Source organism: Schistocerca piceifrons, chromosome 3 (genome assembly GCF_021461385.2).
Source record: "Schistocerca piceifrons isolate TAMUIC-IGC-003096 chromosome 3, iqSchPice1.1, whole genome shotgun sequence".
Taxonomy (NCBI): domain Eukaryota; kingdom Metazoa; phylum Arthropoda; class Insecta; order Orthoptera; family Acrididae; genus Schistocerca; species Schistocerca piceifrons.
In genome coordinates, this window is record NC_060140.1 from 408130787 (window position 1) to 408153989 (window position 23203).

At 44.1% G+C, this 23203-nt stretch overlaps 1 protein-coding gene across 1 annotated transcript in view; it reads left to right on the forward strand.

Moving 5' to 3' along the window:
* The window catches only part of LOC124789881, a 612342-nt gene that overhangs the window by 505857 nt on the left and 83282 nt on the right, over window positions 1-23203 (forward strand). The window lies entirely within an intron of this gene.

A 23203-nucleotide genomic window follows, 5' to 3' on the forward strand; every position in this document is an offset into this window, starting at 1 on the left:
ACTCCATTTCCATTTCCATATACAGGGTGGTCCATTGATCGTGACCGGGCCAAATATCTCACGAAATAAGCGTCAAACGAAAAAACTGCAAAGGACGAAACTTGTATAGCTTGAAGGGAGAAATCAGATGGCGCTATGGTTGGCCCGTTAGATGGCGCTGCCATAGATCAAACGGATTTCAACAGCGTTTTTTTTTTAATAGGAAACCCCATTTTATTACATATTCGTGTAGTACGTAAAGAAATATGAATATTTTAGTTGGACCACTTTTTTCGCTTTGTGATAGTGGCGCTGTAATAGTCACAAACATATGGCTCAGAATTTTAGACGAACAGTTGGTAACAGGTAGGTTTTTCAAATTAAAATACAGAACGTAGGTACGTTTGAACATTTTATTTCGGTTGTTCTAATGTGATACATGTACCTTTGTGAACTTATTATTTCTGAGAAAGCATGCTGTTACAGCGTGATTACCTGTAAATACCACATTACTGCAATAAATGCTCAAAATTATGTCCGTTAACCTTAGTGTATTTCGCAATACGTGTAACGACATTCCTCTCAACAGCGAGCAGTTCGCCCTCCGTAATGTTCGCACATGCATTGACAATGCGCTGACGCATATTGTCATGCATTGTCGGTGGATTACGATAGCAAATACCCTTCAGCTTTTCCCACAGAAAGAAATCCGGGGACATCACATCCGGTCAACGTGCGGGCCATGGTATGGTGCTTCGACGACCAATCCACCTGTCATGAAATATGCTATTCATTACCGCTTCATCCGCACGCGAGCTATGTGCCGGACATCCATCCTGTTGAAAGTACATCGCCATTCTGTCATGCAGTGAAACATCTTGTAGTAAGATGGGTAGAACAGTACGTAGGAAATCAGCATACATTGCACCATTTAGATTGCCATCGATAAAATGGGGGCCAATTATCCTTCCTCCCATAATGCCGCACCATACATTAACCCACCAACGCCGCTGATGTTCCACTTGTCGCAGCCATCGTGGATTTTCCGTTGCCCAATAGTGCATATTATGCCGGTTTACGTTACCGCTGTTAGTGAATGACGCTTCGTCGCTAAATAGAACGCGTGCAAAAAAATCTGTCATCGTCCCGTAATTTCTCTTGTGCCCAGTGGCAGATCTGTGCACGACGTTCAAAGTCGTCGCCATGCAATTCCTGGTGCATAGAAATATGGTACAGGTACAATCGATGTTGATGTAGCATTTTCAAAACCGACGTTTTTGAAGTTCCCGATTCTCGCGCAATTTGCCTGCTACTGATGTGCGGATTAGCCGCGACAGCAGCTAAAACACCTACTTGGGCATCATCATTTGTTGCAGGTCGTGGTTGACGTTTCACATGTGGCTGAACACTTCCTGTTTCCTTAAATAATGTAACTATCTGGCGAACGGTCCGGACACTTGGATGATCTCGTCCAGGATACCGAGCAACATACATAGCACACGCTCGTTGGGCATTTTGATCACAATAGCCATACATCAACACGATATCGACCTTTTCCGCAATTGGTAAACGGTCCATTTTAATACGGGTAATGTATCACGAAGCAAATACCGTCTGCACTGGCGGAATGTTACGTGATACTACGTACGTATACGTTTGTGAGTATTACAGCGCCATCTATCACAAAGCGAAAAAAGTGGGCCAACTAAAACATTCATATTTCTTTACGTACTACACGAATATATAATAAAAAATGGGGGTTCCTATTTTAAAAAAACACAGTTGATATCCGTTTGACCTATAGCAGCGCCATCTAGCGGGCCAACCATCGCGCCATCTGATTTCCCCCTTCAAGCTAGACAAGTTTTGTTCTTTGTAGTTTTTTTCGTTTGACGCTTATTTCGTGAGATATTTGGCCCGGTCACTATCATTGGACCACCCCGTATATATTTATCGGAAGTGAACGCTAATTACTTCAGTGTAATTCCGGATCCTGAAATGCTGCCACGCGGTTATCACATAGCTGTAAAATTGTGCTCTTTTTTGTTTATTCGACGTAAAAGCGTCGCCTCATGTCATACAGATAACATATGCATTTAGGGTGTTACAAGACGATACTGACAAACCTCGAGGGGCGTAGAGGGTGTCTTGCGGAAAAATTGAGGATGGGAAAGGATATACACGTTTCCGGAAACATCGTCCAACGCTGCTACAGTGCGTAGAAGCTATAGGCGCCGGCGCCTGCCCGCTAGGCCACCCCTTCACGCGCAAACGTATCGTTGTAGACTGACAGACAGTGGGCGGAACGTTTCGCAATGTTGTTCGTTATTCAGTGATGGCGACTGATCGCCATCCGCCAGAAGAAAAGATGGAGGTAGCTGCTTCGTAGACAGGCCTTATCTCCCATGATTGCGATGTTCTGTTGTCTCAGCGAATGACAGTTTCGGACACTGGTTTCCATCCGCAGTTTGTCTCAAAGAACCCTCTAAAATCTGCAATGTTTTTCGATATACAGTGGAAAAATAAACTGCAGAGAGCATCGCGTTCTTAGAAGACAAGGGTTATCTTTGGAGCAGCTTGCTACATTTTCGCCCGACCGCTGTGGTCGAGTGGTTCTAGGAGCTTCAGTCCGGAACCACGCGGCTGCTTCGAATCCTGCCTCGGGCATGGATGTGTGTGATGTCCTTACGTTGGTTAGGTTGACGTAGTTCTAAGTCTAGGGGACTGATGACCTCAGATGTTAAGTCCCATAGTGCTTAGAGCCATCTCAACCATTTGCTATATCTTCTGCAGTGGGTTGGGGATTTTCACTGCTCGGGGGCTGGGTGTTTGTGTTGTCCTCATCATTTCATTATCATCATCATCATCATCATCATCATCATTCGTGACAGTGGCTGGACTGGATTGGGTAAAAAAAAAAAAAAAAGACTGTAAAAATTTGGAAATTTGGGACTTTGTACGGGCGCTGACGACCGCGCAGTTGAGCGCCCCACAAATCAAACATCGTCATCATCGTCATCTTCTCCAGTGATGATGGTGACATTCAGTCGCGATCGCTGAATAAAAAACACTGCGAGACGTTTCGCCTACAATCCTTCAACGTACAAAGTAACGTTTGCTGCCGAAGGGATGACCTATTGCCAGGCGCCGGCGCCTGTAACGTCGATGCTGTGTAGCGTCGTCGGATGACGTGTCGGACATGTGTTCCTATCCTCAATTTGTTCCTCAAGAAATGCTCTACAACCCCTCGACGCTACTCACTCTTGTTTTGTAACACTCTGTATACAAAAAAATATGCGATAATTATACGCATTCGCGGATGGTCTACAAGTAACATCGTTACAATAGGAAGGTAATAAATACATTGCTAAAAGTATGTCACATGTGGTGCTGCCATCATTGTGTGCTATACCATTGGTGCGAGCAGTGCACAACCGAATGACCCCTAGTTTATCGAGGTATGCAAACAGTTTTGTTTTGTCGACTGTACCTTGACATCCGACTAGTCCTTTCGACATAGTGCATCCGCTCATATGGTGCCCCACATCACTGATACATGGATGAGCGGAACACTTCCCGCACACAGTAACAGCTTCCACATACGCATCTGCCTACATAAGGACTTACAAGGGCTAACCTCAGTTAGCAGGCCTGTATCAGGAGACTCAATTAAATGTTAGTCTTAGCATGCTTTGTCGCAGCCACTTGTCAAGAAACAGTTATGGTATCACTTAAAAATTTTATTTAGTGTAGTTTGACAGCTTTTAGTTTTAATGAAATGAAACTACATAGCTTCAGAGACCTTTTCAAGTCTCAAAGAGCTATGATGTTCATATACAGACTGAAGCGACGAATGAACAATTGTTACAAAGCCTGGATTCAAACCAAGTAGTTACCCTGTTCACTAATCAGGTGCGTTAACCACTACGCCACTCTGACACAGAGGCTTTGCACAACTACACGGACTTCTCTAGCATGGATTTTTCCTCAGTCCAAATTCTCATTCATGCCTCAGTCCACTTGGTATTCACCTTAAACTGTACTACCTTTGCAGACGCTCTCCGTGGAACAGCACCTCAGCATCGAACGAAATGGGGTATCCTGCCTGAAACCTAGGCATAGGTGTTTTAATAAAATGGATCTATATGGTTCCACAAACCACAAACCTTTCCAAAGCCCGGTTTCATTCCCGGCCTTGACACAAATTTTATTTTCATTCGTCACTTCAGTATATATATATATATATATATATATATATATATATATATATATATTATTTTGTTGATGTAATATCATCATATGTCTACTTGTATACTTTCTTATTTTTATAGAGCTGTTGATAATTTCTGATTTGTCTGTCTAAATAGGTATAGCCCACAAACAAATTACTTGAGCATTGAAACAAACTTCATAGTAAAAACTAATATGCGTTGTGAACTGTACCAGTTTGTTCATATTATAGACGATAAAAATTTATTATGAAAGGAGGAGGTTCCTACTTAGTGTGACCCATGTTCAACAGGGCTTACTTCGCTAACTTCGTGAAATTAGTGCCGGATTGATTGCGTGACGTAGCACACACTACTGATGCCTCGATCTACATGCAGCAAAAGAGATACTACCTGCTTCGAGTAGGCACATTTGTATCTTATGTCGCAAGGTAGAATCCTAGAACGTTTCAAAACGGGGAAGGACTCAGACTGGAGTCCGCTGCAGACCTTTCCAGCATAGAAAAAACTTAATTGGTCTCTGGGAATCGAACAAGGGACGTCCGCGTCGGTAGCCAACAATTCTAACAACTAGTCGAAGGGGGCCGTCTAACAGCATCCACGCCTCAGACACATGGTAAGGTGTTTGTTTGTGCATTTATTTCACCCAGCAAGATTCAAGCCTTCTCCTAAATCTTATAATAAAAATTAAAAGTGATAATAATAACAATAATAATAATAGCTGGTGTCTCTCCTAAGAGCCGTCAGGCACATCTTCTCTGGTGTCTCGGCAGCTATTTGTAATTTCATTTTCGCATTGCAGTGCTGGAGTCAGTGCAAACTATTATTGTTTGGCCCGTCTTTCTTGCGACGTCCAGTGTCTTGGATTGTTTGGGGGAGGAGACCAGACAGCGAGGTCATCGTTCTCATCGGATTAGGGAAGGACGGGGAAGGAAGTCGGCCGTGCCCTTTCAAAGGAACCATCCCGACATTTGCCTAGAGCGATTTAGAGAAATCACGGAAAACCTAAATCAGGATGGCCGGACGCGGGATTGAACCGTCGTCCTTCCGAATGCGAGTCCAGTGTGCGTCCAGTGTCAACAGGAAGCGTCGGTTACAAACATAATTATTTTTACATCGGAATTAGACGTGTCCATTCTACAAAGCGCTCATAAATTAGTCTAGTACGATATTCGTTTTATCGATATGTATTAACAGTGACAGTAAAACACGAAGAATAAATAGCAATCCAGCAGCGACTCAGCAGCAGTCAGCCTGGACTAAGGCACACTGACTAGCAGTTTACTCAAACTTGCAAATTTATACATCACTTGTTTCCTAAACATATGACCATAAAATCTCAAATTATCTCTACAATATAAGCCTTCATAATTCCGTGTCTCGATATTTTTAAACATATAAAGTACCTCATACGAATATGATAATTAAAATTGTACATTTGTCGTACATACCTGTGAAAAGTAACTGGTCTTCCTTTCACATACTTCTCTTTACACCCGTAGCAACGAAAATACTGCACCAGAGCTGTTACTAAAGCTCAAACGTGCAAAAACGAAAACAAAATAGGACGAATATATGTAAAGTGCAAGATTCGGTAATATCGCAAGTTATAGACAAGCAGTGTCGTCACAAAATCATGTGACTAGCCCGGTCTGATGTTGAGAACATGTGCAGTAGACTAAGCTCACTCCATGGATATACGAACTCTATGCTTTAACGCACATTCATCACAGTCTCAATTTTGAAGGATACGTATATCGTCGCCAGATGTCGGAACTTCATGAAACTATAGTGGCTGAAGTGGGAACATTCTACGATGTCCCACAAAAGAATTCGCATTTTTTTTTCAACAAAATTTGGCCGAGAAAAAGGTGTTGAGTTAATTATTGGATGTCCTCAAATGACATTTACATTGCTGTGCAGCAGAATGAGACGTTCTCAAGACGGCTATTGTATAACCGAAAACGGAAACTATGTTGGAAAAAATTTTGCAATCAAGACACTCAAATAAGAAATTAACTAGGCACTGGTTTTTGTGCGAAGACCTTCTTGTGATTAGGTGAATTCCATGTTAACGAGTGCAGTCACGATAGAATCTTCTTAACCTGGACTACTGTTAGAGCAGCTACATCCTAAAAGGTCGATAACTGACATGTAAAAAAGGCTGTAATAACAACACATAAGAGGAATGAGCGATATGGAGGCGCTCAGATCTTCATAGGATTATCAAAGTGCGCGAACGAACATGCGATTGCTTTGTGCAGTGGAGTAGATCGCCGTGATCACAACCTATTCCTTTCTGAGAAAATATTTTCTTCTTCCTCTACTGACGAGAAATTAACATATTCCGTAGCACTGCGTCTTTTGCATTACTTACTATTATTAGTCCTTAAAAGTGTATCTGGACAGTGTTGTTTACAGTGGCTTTTAACCTCTTGTCTCTCCAGTTACCTGTTTTCCCAGTTTTTGGAGGCCGCATTGATCGATATACTTGAGTTGTATCTCCTGACAAGGAGAGGGTTCTTTGCACTTAGAGCATTGAAAAACTGTAACACAGTTATAGATAGTAATTTAAATGATTGCTCGCTAACTAAGGGGCTGACTGAAGAAAAACTAGTAATGGCTTTTTACGTCATGTCGAATAAACAGTGACACAAATTACGGCACAGTCATGCCGAAAGTAGCAAACAAAAGAATGAAGAGATATGGATTCACTTGCAATCTAGAGATGTCAAGCCAAACTTGAAAGGAACACTACAGAAAATTTGAATGGTAAATATAATACATTTATGCATACGTACATCACTTTCTTTGATAACTGTTTCCCATTGAAGTACTGCAAGTAGAAATTCAGTACTAGCAAGACTGTTCCATTGATTATATCAGAATACTATGTAGAAGGAAACGGGTGCCTGTATGCTCACTAACCTTAATTGCCTCGAAAGTCGTTTCCATTTCCGTCCAGAAGTTTAAGTGATAGGCGGTTGAAAAATTTTAAATAATCATGCGGGCGTTGTTCAAGCTCATTTTCAATTATAGTACAGTGTCACATTATATTTTCATGATGATCCGCTTGCAGATAAGAATCTCCATAAAATAGGTTGACAACCCACAAAGACCTCAATAAGCGTAATTTGGTACTTCCAAGTACGTCGAACGTTTGTAGGATAGTTTTCCAAGAAAATAGTGTCCCATGTAAATATAGGGTGTATCAAATAGGTTCATCCCATTTTTAAAAAAAATGATAACTATTACGTTATTTCGGATATGTGGGTGAATAACGTACTGTCGGAAAGAACAAACTCTCAAGTTTCACCTGCTTCCCGCTAAGTAGTGCGCCCACTTCAGTTCTAGTGAAAAGGATATCGGGACAACAGAAAGCGTTTTGTGCTCTACGTTTTGTGCAGTGCGGGTCAGTAATAACTGTTCGACCTGCCGGCCGTTGTGGCCGAGCGGTTCTAGGCGCTTCAGTCTGGATCCGCGTGACCGCTACGGTCGCAGGTTCGAATCCTGCCACGGGCATGGATTTGTGTGATGTCCTTAGGTTAGGTAGGTTTAAGTAGTTCTAAGTTGTAGGAGACTGATGACCTCAGATGTTAAGTCCCATAATGCTCAGAGCTATTTGAACCATTTGTTCGGCCTGACTTTTGTACTAGGTATGGTGTGGATCCTCCTACAGCACAGTGCATTAGATGATGGCATTAAAAATTCAGAGAAACGGTTGTATGTGTGAAGGCAAATCGCTGGCCGTCCCCGAGTGTCTGTCAAAGACGTCGAACGCACCCGCCATAGTTTCACAAGGAGTCCGCAGAAATCCGTTCGCCGTGCAGCTCGACAGCTCAGCATGCGCCCGACGTCCGGCTGGCGTGTGTTGCGTCGACGTTTACACGTGAAACCATACGAAATTCAGCTACTGCAAGTTCTTCGTGAAGGTGACAAACAACAACATGTGGAGTCCTGTAATTTCGTTCTTGGCAAGACGGAGAATGACAATTTTCTTCCACGCTTAGTGTTCAGTGACGAAGCAACATTCCATTTAAATGGAAATGTGAACCGTCATAATGTCAGAATATGGGTTACGGAACAACCAAGTGAAGTTGTACAACATGAGAGAGAGGGACTTTCCAAAACTTTGTGTGTTTTGTGCAATTTCACGGAAAAAGGCGTATGGTCCATTTTTCTTTGACGTGAACGCTGTTAAAGGAAGCACATATCTCGATATGCTTGAGAACTTTGTTTTCCCACAGTCGGAGACTGATTCGAACGACTTCGGTTACCAACAGAATGGGGCACCGGCACACTGCATCTTGAAGTGCTAGAATTTTTAAATCAAAGGATTTCAGATCAATGGATGGGTCGCACTGGAGCCAAATGATTGAGCCTTAGATTACTGGCCTCCAGGGTCACCGGACCTGATCTATGTGATTATTTCTTGTGGGGGTTTGTAAAAAACTCTGTTTATGTGCCCCCGTTACCAACAACAATGAATGAACTGAGACATCACATAATAGCAGCTGTGGAGACTGTAAAAATGGCTCTGAGCACTATGGGACTTAACATCTATGGTCATCAGTCCCCTAGAACTTAGAACTACTTAAACCTGACTAACCTAAGGACAGCACACAACACCCAGTCATCACGAGGCGTGGAGACTGTAACTCAAGACATGCACGCTGCAGCATTGATATATGCCGTGCATCTGAAGGAGGCATACTGAACACCTATTAGAAGGTGTCAAAATTTTTTTTGAGTTTCCCGTTCATAAAAAACGAAATTCATTGTATATGTTTATTAGTTTTAGAAATATAGACATGCTAAGTTGTTTAATTCTTTTTGATACATCCTGTATATGACACAGACAAGTAAGTAACTAAACCAATTCGTAAATGACATGCGATTTACATGGTCCTGCTTAAACATCAAGTAGGCTTGAGAAGATCAGCACGCCATATATTAACGGTGCGCCAAGACACCGTGAAATGTATCCTTTCCGCGCTATTCGTTTCTATATAGATTAAAATACCAGTTACAAGGCGACCGCGCGTACTCGTCACCACCTGCTTCGACCACATTTATTGTATACGCAGGGCTTGGCCAGAAATGAAAGTGACAGAAGTGAGAGCTTCAGATGCCAACCGTTTCGAAAGAAAAAAGCATTTTTGTCACGGGTCAGACAACGCCTAAGCCATTTACGTTGGCGTAGATTCCAGGCAGAACGGTAATCTGAGGGTCGTAGAAATGACTCACCATGCAGAGAATATTTTTTGTTTTCTATTTTCAATGTTTAAGTTACGTATAATACAAATAAACGGAAATAATGCTCTGTACCTTGTATTTGGTAACGTTATCATAAATGGCAGGAAATGGAAAATCAAGGAAAAATTTGGATGGCAATTAAATTTCCAGAAAGGCATTGTAATGTGTACACCAGAACCTCGTGTATAAAATTAGATTCTTTTATCATTTTACAGTTGGTGATTTACACGTGCTGGAGTGATATTCATCGTAGTAACAGGGGAACCCGTTATTGGCGTGGAGCTGCTGAGGGCTGCTCGAAGGTCACAATAATCTAATGGAATACGAAATCCTGTACGCTATTATTACACTCTCTTCTTGGAAAATTATTTTCCGAGTTATCATGGACCCTGTATGTACAATCCTTTCTTGACAATAATCTAATGGAATACGAAATCCTGTACGCTATTATTACACTCTCTTCTTGGAAAATTATTTTCCGAGTTATCATGGACCCTGTATGTACAATCCTTTCTTGACAATAATCTAATGGAATACGAAATCCTGTACGCTATTATTACACTCTCTTCTTGGAAAATTATTTTCCGAGTTATCATGGACCCTGTATGTACAATCCTTTCTTGGTAGTTATTTACAATCCCAAACTACCTTTTGCCTTTCCTTTTCATGCCTTTTATGAAGATATTAATAAAAAGAACATATTGAGCATTATTTCAGTTTATTTGCAGTGTAAATAACGTAGAAATTAAAAATTAAAAAAAGTCAGCAAACGGACTCGACCCCACGATCCTCGGATTTCCGTTCTCTATGCTCTCCGCTGCGCCTGCCGCTGCCTCGGTACTACCGTAACATATATGGCTTGCGTTTCGTTTGATCTGCGCCAGAAATGCTGCTTTTTTCTAAATCCTTGGCCGTCAGGAGCTCCCACTTCAGTCACTTTCATTTCTGGTCAGGCCCTGCATATTCCATGAACTTGGACGACATGGGTGATGGCGAGTAGGCACAGTCACTCGCTAGTAAAACCACTTTATATAAAAGGAGAAAGAGATAGACAAATTCATACAAATTTTTTCTGCTAGCAGTTTATCGCAAAGGCAATTAATAAGCGAATAGTAAAATATTACACTACATGTAATTTGTTTTAAGATTCGCTATTTGGCTTCAGGCAAGTACCTTAAGGAAAAATCGAGTGTATTATTTTCTTTATGTGAGGCACTTGTAGAGTCAAATGATACGCCGAAGACAGTAACTATCTTCTTTGTTTAAGGAAAAAACATTCGACTGTTAGGACTGTACTATACTTTTCAATAACTTGGAATCTCTCGGAATTAGGGAAATCACTCAACAATTATAAACATCGCTACCAATAAATAGGAAACAGACGGTAGACTTCCAGGGCAAAAAGTTATAAAATATATTTGAATCAGACTTGGATGCTGCAAAAAAAAAAAGAGGTCCCCAGGGTTCCGTTCTAGGTCTACAATTTTCTTAATACGTATGAGTGCTCTATCACTAACATCGAAAAATGAACCACAAAATTTCCTTTTTTCCAAATGGAGTAAGTTATAACTAAGGAAAGTTGAATAACTTTCATCAAAGTATCATCTTCAGGATATTATGCAGAAACTAGGGGCTCTTATCTTGACATTAAGAATAGCTATCACTGTCGCAGTTATTAAACGCGAAAACTTGTTGACTTTACATACTTTGACTCTGTTACCTTCTATGGTAACTCTGCTGTATATAGTCAGAAAAATTATGCTTAGCCCACAAAAGACGACTCACTCAAACGATCTCCCGTTTAGAACACGAGATGTGTCAGTTTGAGAACTTCATGAAGGTCATTGTTCATCTGTATCGGAATTCCATCTCCGGCATACCTCAACGTATACTCCTTTATGGCATTTTTCATTAATCATATGGACGCTTTCAAGAGAAAATGCAACATTCGACAGTAAAATGATTTGTGTTTGTATTACACTTCTTTAACCATGGTCCGTAAAGTATTGTATTCTGCAGGTTCTAGTTTCTGTAGACCTTCAACATAACTGAGAAATCAGAGTTACTGCCCTCAGATTTTCAAACTTAGTTGAAAGGCTTCCTTGCTGTACTTCACTATCCTAGGATTTTTGTTTGAAAATTGTTATCAGCAGTCTGTAAATAATTTAATGACTTATTCTACGATCGAGTTGTTTGGCACAAGGTGTCACAGAAATTGGAAATTTGTGGTAAGGTCTTATGGTACCAAACTGCTGAGGTCATCGATCTCTAAGCCTATTCACTATTTAATTTAACTTAAACTGACTTACGCTGTGGACAACACACACACTCACCCATGCCCGAGAGAGGACTCGAATCTCCGACGAGGGGAGCCGCACGGACCGCGACAAGAAGCCTGAGACAGCGCGGCTACCCCACGCAGCAGGTGTCAGAGACCTGAAAAAAAAAACTATATAAAAATGTAGTAGTGCGCTCTCTCTAACGACTGTGGTGTATTTGGGACATTAAACTGCTGTAGACTCTACGTGATTTCTCTGAGGACAAATTTGTTTCCATTATCCCAATGTCCTATAATAAAGTTCTCGTGCTCGCTGCAATCATTAGTGACGTAGTCGTTCGGTCAACAGTGGAAGATGCTCTGTTCGTCCGATGTGGAAGGTCATTTGTAACAACGATATTAGAAATATTATGAACTCTGAAAGCTACATCACAGAGTGCTGCCCGTTCTGTTCTGTGAAACAGATAAACCTCGCATTTTCACCTTTTTAGACGGCACTATCGCCATTATACCAGTTCCAGCCGGAATGATGACAGCCTGAGCCTCGTGCCTCCACGATACTTGATTCTTGCCTGTGGCCCATCCCAGTCTGCCATTCTTAAAAGCCTGTTAAATCTGCAGCCCTGCCCATCCACCGAAGAAGTGTATGTGCGTCAGGGGTCCATTTTGTACCCTTCACACGTGTCTTTTTACGGGAGAGGGTTGGTCAGTGACCATAAAGTTCTAGCTTAGTGGTCGCCGGTCTTTTTTTCCAACGGGCCAGTTAACTCACAAAATTGTGAGCGTGGGCCATATCAACATACGCGCTCACTCTGGGAAAAAAGACGAAAAGCTAAGATCAGCATTGCGAGATAATCATGGGTTAGTGGCATACAATCGAAAAAACAGGGAGAACCAACATCATTAATTATTAAAAATGTTATCAAAGACGCGACGTTAGCAAAAAGATAATTATTTCAGATGTATGGTCCACATATCCGAATCTCACAAACTAAACAGCAAAAAACTTAAGTGAGATTTTTGAAGCTGACGTTTGGATTTCTAGATATCATCAGTGTTTGGTTTGGTATTACTGCGTCCAATCAAGAGTACTAGTTTCAAATATACATAAGTCAATTTCGTTCGATATGCTGACTTCAGATATTTCATTTTCTAAAACGTTTGCTCACACACTTAGATTGTTCGCAACACTGATCCCATAACAGCGGCAAATTTCTTCAGATTGGGAAACTTGTCATAGCTAAGCAGCTGTAAGATTCAACAAATTTTCCTCACTCTGCTCCTCTTACAACAAGGTATTTTCTTCCAAATAACTTAGCTCTCGCTGTACTTGAACTGGCGTATTATCAAGGTTACAATCGAACTTATTCTGGAACAGAAGAACGTCACTCTAAAGTCTGTCAAGATCTGAAAATCTCTCCAAAATTTTTTTTCCTAAAATGGAAGTTGACACCTTCGGGGCTAATAGCACAAAACTCTTTGAAGCAGTGAAAAGAAAAGTTTTTCCTCCATTTGTGTTTCAAAGAATGGCAGCTTTCTCCGAAATCCTTTGATGATTTTATAAAGATCAAAAACGAGGTTATCCTTTCCCTGAAATTTCAAGTGCAGTTCATTCACGTAAGATGTGATGCCGATTGAAAATGACAGCTTGGACAGCCAGGCAGGATCTGACAGCTTTGGATGGGCTCTATCTTCTCAGTGAGAGAAACGGAGACTGTAAAGACGAAATAGAACTTCACCGCAACTGCTCTATGATAATCCACTCACAGAATTCAGAATCTATTTCTTCGCGAAAATCCTGGGACTGACGGTGATTGAGTGCTTGTCCCCGAATGAAGTTCATACGGAATAACACGGGATAAATGCCCCGCACTATTTGTGGTAGTCTTTTGGCAGTCATGACGCAACATGATATGAGACCACGTTCGTAGATCCATGTGTACGAAGATATTTGAGTCCGTATGCTGGGACGCCGGCGGCGGTCGAAATTAAGAGATGGCACTCTTGTCTTGCTGCAGTAAGAACGAACGTTCTCGTGGCGGGTGGCATGTTGTTGCTCGACAAATTCCGAAGAGTGCCTGAGTGGTTCCCCAAACACGAATTCTGCTGCAGAAGCTCCGATGTCCGGCTTAACGGCTGCGTGTAGTGTTAGTAACACCATCAGTAGAGGACGTACGTCTGGTGGACTACAGGTTTTATCAAGGAAATTCAAGTACCGTCGGCTGACCGGATAAACTGACGTCGCGGGTCGGATGAAATCTACGAACCGTAGTTTGGAGACCCTGCTCTAGCAGAACAGTGTTTACTACTTCTAAGGAAAATTTTGTTGCAGAATGGCCAATGGATGATTTTCTGGCAATAACAGAAGTCATTTAACATATTAACGACGCGGCCGACGTGGAAGCCGTGCTGGTTCCATTTTAAGAATTAAATGAGAAGCGTCATAACCAGGGAGTGACTAAAGACGTACTTTAAGAGTAATTATACATTTTCACAAAATGTAGAGTAAACATTAGAAAATTTCGAAACAAACCAGGATCTGAAGAGAGTCTTGGCGCAACTAGTTAATCTGAATAATACCTCAAAAACCGATGTATAAATGTCCTGAAAGCATTAGAAGTATCTTTATGCAGTAGGGATGACTTCTTCTTACAGGTCTTAATTTATCTACAGTCGATTTCGGTGTAAACACATCTTTTGCCATCACTGCAAAAAAATTCAGTATCAAACTAGTTACTTTTAAAATGGGGATCATACATTAATTTCATTAAATTAAAACAGCTCCAGTTTTTATTTGTTCATATGCGGAGCAAAGTGTTATAACCTTTCCAACAGACAAGAATTATGGACAGTGTCTGTACTGCATCATATGTGTAGTTATTACACTAAAAACAGACAGCCTAAGGCACAGATGTTTTAAAAGGTAAGAACCGTTAAGGCACACAAAATGGTTTAATGAACTATAATGGGTATAGAACTATATTGGGCTACATCAGCCTTAGGAGGCGCGTTGTAGTCCTCTTGCGTCACTGATACAAAACAGTTTAGATGGAGTGACGCATAACGTGTCACTTACATGAGGCGGCATCTGAATTGTTTTAATTTATTGGAGTTAACGCATAATTAGTTTAAAAGCAGCTGTAGATAGTTTGATACTGCATTCTGTACAATTATGAAAATATATGTTTATCGTATTCAGGATCCAGAAAATGGTGTAATGTAACACCAAAATCGACAGCAAATAAAGTGAAACCTATAAATACAGCTGAAAGTGTCGTCCTTACAATATAAAGCTACAACAATGGTTGTCATCCCACGAACTTTCGAAGATGGCTGTGCAGAGATGAGGAGCCTCTCTCTGTGTCTAGTTAAAGAACAAAAAACAAATTCTAACAATAAAAGCACTGCTGCGCCGTTATTGTCACGTTCTTGATTCCCTTTCGACTTTTTCTTCGTATCGGCGATTTTGAAGACTGAAGGCCAATTTTATTCGCTTGTATGACGTACCTGTTTCGCCTCAGACTTGTCCACGACAAGAATTTTCCAAGTCCATCATTCTGGTAGAAACAGATAGATATTTCGTATGAGCTTGTCCACGAACCATTAAGACACAACTTGTTCACTGGACGCACACTTACTCAGACAGGGCAACGATAGTGAAGGAAAGGGCGATTTGTGTCTCGAATGAAACTTTTCGACATTCTCCTTAATGGATTTCGAGAAATCACGGAAAATGGAAAAATGATTAGCGAGAGAGGAATTTGAACCTAGTGAATCCAGTCCGTAGACAATTGCGTCGCCCCAGTGACAAACTGCTGTTTTCTGACTCTACATTATTCTATCTGATCAAATGTATCCGTACACCTGTTAGGGGACGTTGTTACGAATGTGTCCATCCTAATCATCGTCTCGAACTGATCCTCTGCCGTACGCACTACACAGCGTTGTAAAATGTAGTCACATAATTCCATCATTCCGCAGTTAGTGTTTTTCTTAAGTGCAATAAGGGGAGCACAGTCATACCTTGAAAAACACTCCGTACTACAACATCACATGCTCCATACTTCACTGATGGCACTACACGCGATGGGATGTAGCGTTCACTTGGCATTCGCCAAACCCAAATCCTTCCAACGGATTGTCGCGGTGTATGGCGTGATTCGTCACTCCATAGCGCTTTTTTCCGGTCATCCATTGTCCGTTGGTGTCGCTCGTTAAGTCACCTGAAGCTTCGCTTAGGACTGTCAAGAGAAAGATGGCTCATTAGGAGCTGCTCGATCATTGAACCCCATTCTCTTCGACTCTATATGCACAATCATTGTGCTAACTGGACTACTGGTTGCACTTAGTGACATCCGTGAGGCTTCGCATAGCGATGTATTGATTACTGCAGATCACGATGACTCTTTCTTACCGGAAGGTGACTATCAAGTTCACGTTCGACGCGCAATACACAAGACCAAAAGCACACGAAATCGAACGTTTCATGCGCGCAGTGGTAAAACTAGATCCCCGGGAGCTGATGGGAATTCACCTATCAATAGTGTCCAGCGTCGTATACGTAAAACCCACAGACGAGGCAGCGTGCGACAGACTTATCCGTCGATCCACCGAAGGTTACCGTCTTTGCAACGCCGACGAGAACGTGGGTGTGGTATCTGTTGATCATGCCGGTCTCGGAGTGAGAACGGTACGCGTATTCGAACTTCCGTTCGAAGTTCCTGCGGACATGGTTATCGCAGCTCTTCGCCCTTACGGCACGGTCCTTAATCATGCTGCGGAGAAATGGACCAGCTTCGAGACGTATCCCGTACTCAACTGAGTGCGCCAAAAAAGTAAAGAATTGAACCATGAGACAATAGGTGGCTGCCGGGCCATCGTTATATACGATGCTCGACCGAAAATCTGTTCTGGCTGCGGGCAGGAAGGCCATGTCCGAACTGACTGTCTTCAGCAACGTCTAGTACATCTACCTCGGGACACCCTTCAACCGACACAGCAGATGACGTCGCTGCCTATTACGTACGTGGAAGCGCTACGTAACGACGTGGGCGACGCATATGACAAGCCGTTGTCCGTAGAATCTGCGAGTATCGTCCCCGATCCCACGTCACTGACGGCGCAAATGGCTTTGTCACACCAACAGCCAGACGCTCCAAAACAGCTGCGCAGCCATAGTCCTACCACGCTCCAGTCGAGCCCATCATCAGATATGGAAGCGGATCCGAAAGAGGATCGCACTGAACAGCATCCCTCAGCAGACGTGGAAGCTCCACCACGAAAATAGCGGTCGAAGAAGCGCAAAAAGAGACGGCTGTCCACAGAAGACGAGCAAAACAACCGAGGCGACGACCAAGACAATGGGAACGATCAAGATTTGTTTCCACTGCCAGGCCAGGACGACATCACATCCACAGCGTCATTGCTACAAATCGTGGAGAAGCCGCCACATCAACGAGACACGATGGATACAGATACGCTACATGATGAGGTTCCACCTGCAGATGAACGCCCGTCAAGAGCGAGAGTCCTCACCAATGCATAAGGAGATTGCGTGCAAGAAATGGAAGAAACTGATGAGATGCAGGAGGACGACTTTCAACCGTTTTTCTCCCACCGACAACGAGTCGGGAGAGAACTTTGTCCATGGCGGCCACTGAGGCCGTGTCGTGTGGTCCCGGTCCAGGAAGAACGCTCCGTCGACGGCCGATCAGTAGATGCGTGAACTCCCAGCAGTGCACAACCGATAAGATGTCACACGTCTACCGTATTGGCACATTTAACATCAATGGTATTAGCACCTCAGTAAAGATACAAATGCTGCAAGATATGCTGCGGGCAGCGGACGTCGACATAGTTTTTCTGCAGGAGGTACGAAACGATGCCCCTGTTGAGTTTTACGGTTATGACGTCTATCGTTTAACAGATTATGACGGTAGCGGTGGCACAGTCATACTGTTACGAGAAGGAATACTGGCGGAAGGTGTGGAATACTTACCACCGATCCATGGTGTTGCCCTGACTGTAGCGGCTGTACGTTTGGTGAATGTTTACGCACGGTCTGGTTCGACCAAGAGACACAATCTTTTACACAGAGGAAGTCAGGATAATTAATCTTCGTTGATCAATTATGGAGTGTGGGACGACGGTTGGCATGAACTTCTTGATGCAATAATTTACCAACAGCCGTGTGATTTGTAGAAGTTTATTTTATTTTATGAACTTCTATGTGGTACCAGTTTCGGCATTACATTGATGCCATCTTCAGGTCCCACTCGTCATAATCGTAAAATCTATATACACGGAAGGAGCCTTATAACTGGATCCGTGAATCAATCGTTCTGCAACAGCTCTTGGTGGCCAGGCGCCACAGGAGAATTATGTTGTCGGCGGCGACTTCAACTGCGTTCTGCAGCTCAAGGACCAACGACCACACTTCTTTCCTTGCCCGGCATTAAAGACGCTGGTCCGGGATCTTGCACTGATTGACACGTGGGAAATGACGCACGGCGACAGCCGCGGATATACGTACTTTACAAGTCACTCAGCTAGCCGATTCGACAGGGTGCATGTGTCACGTGGGCTACGCAAGGCGACGATTGACGCCGATGTGTGGCCTACGGTCTTTACAGACCACCAGGCTTACATCTGCACCATCGCTCTGCCACGACAGAAGACATGGCGCAGTAGGGGCCCATGGAAGCTCAACGTTACCCTCCTGCAGGATCAAAACTGTTTACGGGAGGTTGAAGTCACATGGCGACAATGCGAACGGCGTCAATGTTCGTACGATTCAACGCTTAAATGGTGGCTCTGCTGCGTCAAACCGGCTTTACGCAGAACGTTCACACGATATGGCCAAGATAAGTCACATTGCCAACGGGCGACTTCCGGATTTTATTTCATAGACCTACGTGAGTTGGTGAAACAACCACCGTCTGCCGATCGTCAGCAGGCTATCCAACGTATCAAAGCACAACTGTTGCGTCTAACGGCAGTGAAGATGGAAGGAGTTAAAATTCGTGCGAGGATGCTCGACCGATTACGCAACGAAACGGCCGTCATTCCACTACATACTGAGAGAAAGAAGGCAGCGCCGACGTACACTTGTACGGGATGTCGAAATGGCCGATGGATCGCGGGCCACTTTACAGAAGGATATTGCACGTGCTTTTGCTCACCACTATTGCAGTTTCTACGCGGAGGACCAGCTGGACAGAGCAAGACTGACAGAGGTGCTTTGCGAAATGCCAGCGGACGGGCACTGAAGTGGGCGGCCTTATGGCTGAAATCACAGTAGATGATCTGGACGCTGCCCTAAAGTGTGGTGCGTTAAACAAATCCCCTGGACCGGATGAGCTCCCTCTGGAGATCTACCGCACGTTTGCTCCTCTGATGGGACCGACGTGGGTACAGATGTATAGTGAACTCTTAACACCTACCATACGTGTCCCTACCGAGTTCACAGAGGGTATCATGATACCGGTTCCAAAACCAAGTGGTCGTCATAGACCACAAGACTACCGGCCTTTGACATTATTCAACTGAGACTACAAAATCTTCGTACGTATCCTCCGTGCTCGCCTTCAAGCGACAATAAAGGGCAAAATCCATTTATATCAAACGTGTCTAGGTGGGAAGAGCAATATACACACAGCGCTAGGGGGCATACAGGGATGTCATAGCATTATTGTCGGCATGTCGATTACGAAGAGCCCTCGTGGCAGTGAATTTCGATCATGCTTTCGACGGAGTGGACCATGTGTTCCTCCGAGGAGTCATGGAACGGATGGGAATCCCCCTCCAGTTTGTGGTCACGATCTTGAGGTTGAGTAATGGCGCAAACTCGAGAGTCATGGTGAATGGTGTTATATCCGAACCTTTCACCATCCAGCACTCAGTGAGGCAAGGTTGCCCCCTTTTGGCCATCTTATTTGCAGTCGCTCTTGAACCTGCACTACACGGCCTCCGACGAAGACTTGAAGGTGTCCAACTATGGACCTCATCCTTCCAATGCGGCGCATACGCCAACGACGTTGTTCTTTTGGTCAAGCCAGTAGACGAAATCCAGGCGGTGCTGGAATGGCTGCAGTAGTATGGAGCGGTAGCGGGTAGTGTCATCAACCTACGAAAGAAGTGGGCAGAGGGATGCCACCAGGGACAGCAATGCCCAAGGTCCCCACACTCAAGTGTTTGGGAGTGGTACTCGATGGAAACATACGACGTCGGATAATTTTCGACGGCTACTGCGACAGATTCGCGCATTGGTACGTCAACACGCACTGCGCGCGTTAGATATGTTCCACGCGCACATTATGTCAACGTCTACTTGGCGCCGAAAATAAGTCACTTGCCACTCATACTGTCGTTGCCCACCACGATCGCGTCAAGACTACAGTCGGCCTTCGGACATTTCGTAAGTGCTGACCTCCTCTTCAAAATCCGCTACGATACCTTGACGCTAGCACCGAGAGGAGGAGGCATCTGACTCGTAAACGTGAAGAACGGGGAGCGTGAGCTATTTCTTAGTACGATGCACCGCTATTAAAAAACCGAGCGTCACCTTAAGGGGCGCTGTGATCAACAAAGTGGCTCCCCATTCACTCTGTCCGCCAGTCATTGTAGGCCATATCACAGCACCACTCACACACCTGCGGGACTTCTTCGTCGATTACAGTTACGTTCCGGACAGTTTTCCGGAGACCAGGCTGCCCACAACGAAAGACATATATCGAAGCTTCCTTCAGCAATAATCTCGCAATGTGGCCGAACAGAAGTACCCAGCGATATAGTGGCAGAAAATGCGGAGAGCGGTCCATCTTCCCCCTCTCCCTACAAAGGTACGCGTATTGTGGTACGTAGTGATGAACAGCAAATTCCCGATCCGTCAACGACTGCACTCTATTCATCTGGTCGACACGCCGATATTCCCCCACTGCGCGATCGTCGAGTCCGACAAGCACCGTTTGGTTTGTTGCACGGCAATCGACTGTTGGTTTCTAACTAGGAAAATGCTCTCTCTTTTACTGCGTACGGCGCACAAGGCGATCAAAGCTGACGACCTACTGTTCCCGGACAAAGTATACTTTCCCACCCCCAGGACAAACGCCGTAAACTGGATAAAGTGGATGGTGACGTACACAACTGGCCATTAAAATTGTCATACCGCAAAGATGATGTGCTACAGATGCGAAAATTAATCGACAGAAAGAAGATGCTGTGATAAGCAAATGATTAGCTTTTCAGAGCATTCACACAAGGTTGGCGCCGGTGGCGACACCTACAACGTGCTGACGTGAGGAAAGTTTCCAACCGATTTCTCATAAACAAACAGTAGTTGATCGGTGTTGCCTGGTGAAACGTTGTTGTGATGCCTCGTGTAAGGAGGAGAAATACATACCATCACGTTTCCGGCTTTGATAAAGATCGGATTGTAGCCTATCGCGACTGCGGTTTATCGTATCGCGACATTACTGCTCGCGTTGGTCGAGATCCAATGACTGTTAGCAGAATATGGAATCGGTGAGTTCAGGAGAGTAATACGGAATGCCGTGATGAATCCCAACGGCCTCGTATCACTAGCAGTCGAGATGACAGGCATCCTATCCGCATGGCTGTAACGGATCGTGCAGCCACGTCTCGATCCCTGAGTCAACAGATGGGGGCGTTTGCAAGACAACAACCATCTGCACGAACAGTTAGACGACGTTTGCAGCAGCATGGACTATCACCTCGGAGACCATGGCTGCGGTTACCCTTGACGCTGCATCACAGACAGGAGTGCCTGCGATGGTGTACTCAACCACGAACCTGGGTGCACGAATGGCGAAACGTCATTTTTTCGGATGAATCCAGGTTCTGTTTACAGCACCATGATGGTCGCATCCGAGTTTGGCGACATCGCGGTGAACGCACATTGGAAGCGTGTATTCGTCATCGCCATACTGGCGTCTCACCCGGAGTGATAGTATGGGGTGCTATTGGTTACACGTCTCGGTCACCTCTTGTTCGTATTGACGGCACTTTGAACAGTGGACGTTGCATTTCAGATGTGTTACGACCCGTGGATCTACCCTTCATTCGATCCCTGCGAAACCCTACATTTCAGCAGGATAATGCACGACCGCATGTTGCAGGTCCTGTACGGGCCTTTCTGGATACAGAAAATGTTCCACTGCTGCCCTGGCCAGCACATTCTCCAGATCTCAATTGAAAACGTCTGATCAATGGTGGCCGAAGAACTGGCTCGTCACAATACGCCAGTCACTATTCTTGATGAACTGTGGTATCTTGTTGAAGCTGCATGGGCAGCTGTACCTGTTCACGCCATCCAAGCTCTGTTTGACTCAATGCCCAGGCGTATCAAGGCCGTTATTACGGCCAGAGGTGGTTGTTCTGGGTACTGATTTCTCAGGATCTATGCACCCAAATTGCGTGAAAATGTAATCACATGTCAGTTCTAGTATAATATATTTGTCCAATGAATACCCGTTTATCATCTGCATTTCTTCTTCGTGTAGCAATTTTAATGGCCAGTCGTGTATTATTTGTGTCGCACCGATGACAAGAACGTCATAGACTTCTGGTACGTACTGCAAGAGCAACATGATATCTTGCGGCGACACGTTATTCAAGGACCCTCCGGCTACTTGGGGTGTTCCGGGTATGAGAAGTGTAGTGAGGAGATAGCCCAACGTCCAGGAACTAACGTTTAAGTCTGTAACGAGAAGCCGACCTGGATATACGCCAACAGGGCTGTTGCAGGGTCTTGTTTCCTTTTTCTTTCTTTTTCTAGTGAACTCTATAAATCAAGACGGCGTTAGGAGCCGTATTTTTTTACGTTTGGATGCGTTGAATGACACCTTTAGTTTCTGTGTATTGTGTTTAGCACCTAAGAAAGACAATAAAACACCTCAAATGAATCCCCTTCATGCCTTAGTCCACATTCCCAGAAAAGGAAGGGTGGAGACATGGTGGCTAGGCCTCAGGTTGCGACCCCTGCCCGCCCGGCCTCCACCAGCCCGTGACCTGATCCCACCGAGGAAAAAAAAAGTGACTAGTGTTGCTGCCTCTGGATAACGGGGTCCCGAGTTCTATTCCCAGCCGGGACGGGGTTTTCATCATTAGGGAAAGTGACGAGACTGGACAGTGAAAAGATTGGGAATTTGTACGGGCGCTGATAACCACGCAGTTGATCGCCCCCACAAACCGAATATCATCATCATCTGTCCGTCAGTACATGAGGTCTGCCAAGTCATGGTTTCGCCGTGGATGTTCCTTCGCGTTTCCAATTCAGTCACATCACCGACAGTAGGCTTGCGGTACTTTAAAATGGTTGAAATGTCCCGGATCGATTTGTTACTCAGGTCATGTGGCTAGGGCCTCCCGTCGGGTAGACCGTTCGCCTGGTGCAAGTCTTTCGATTTGACGCGACCTCGGCGACTTGCGCGTCGATGGGGAT